A 1,139-nucleotide genomic window follows, 5' to 3' on the forward strand; every position below is an offset into this window, starting at 1 on the left:
GTGTTTGCATTTATCATTTTGATGTCTATTGCCTAATTGCCCTCTGTAGATATTGGAACAACTTATATTTTCTCCAGTGATATATGAAATAGCTATTTCCTCCTCCACTGTCAACACAATGCATTAGCAAATGTTGTTTATCTTCATGACCTGTTAGATGAAAATAGTGGAGTTTTAAATGCAGGTCTTCTAGAGAAGGTGAGCATCTTTAGTTTCAGAGTCATTACTATTTTCCTTTTAGTGAAATTTCTGTCATATCTTTTGTTTGTTTTTCTTTCTCTTTTTTAAAAAGTTTATCTATTTATTTTGAGAGAGAAAGCGTGCGTGCACGAGCAAGGAAGGGACAGAGAGAGAGGCAGAGAGAGAATCCCAAGCAGGCTCCACACCACCAGCACGGAGCCTCTCACGGGGCTCAGTCGGACAACCGGTGAGATCATGACCTGAGCTGAAACTAAGAGTTGGTCGCTCAACGGACTGAGCCACCCAGGCGCCCCGTTTTGTCCGTTTTTCTAAAGAGATGCTATTTTTAAAAATACTGTCACTGTGAAATGTAGCATACATATAGAAAAAATATATAAAACTTTTTTAGTACCTTTTAACAAATAGTTATAGAGCAAGTACTTGTTCACCCTATTACCTGATCAAAAAGTAGAACATTGCCAGCCCCTGAGAACAACCCCCACTCCCAGACAAAATTCCCTCTGCCCCCTACTGGCCCTCCGGGCTTTTATTGTATTCACTTCCTTTTCCTTAGAATTTTATCACCTGCATATGCATCCTTCAACAATATAGTTTGGTCTTGCCTGCTTTTGAACTTTATATAAATGGACTCACACTATATATATTGTTTGTATCTTGCTATTTTGTGTGTGTTCAATATTACCTTTGTAAGAATTTATTCGTGTTGTTGACTACGACATAATCATAATTTATTAATTTTCATTGCACATATATACCACGACTTAACCATTTTATGGTTAAGTTATCTTTTGTAGACATTTGGGATGTTTCTAGTCTGGGGCACTGAGGAACAGTGCTGCTATGGATGTTCTTGTACAGTAATTCCAACACATAAAATTCTGTATTTCCTTATAATATATATCCAGTGGTGGGACTGCTGGGTTCGAGTATTCATATCT

The sequence above is a fragment of the Lynx rufus genome, unplaced genomic scaffold (assembly GCF_022079265.1).
Source record: "Lynx rufus isolate CCGP_SWC_20201006 ecotype Redwood Valley unplaced genomic scaffold, mLynRuf1.p SCAF_18, whole genome shotgun sequence".
Classification (NCBI taxonomy): domain Eukaryota; kingdom Metazoa; phylum Chordata; class Mammalia; order Carnivora; family Felidae; genus Lynx; species Lynx rufus.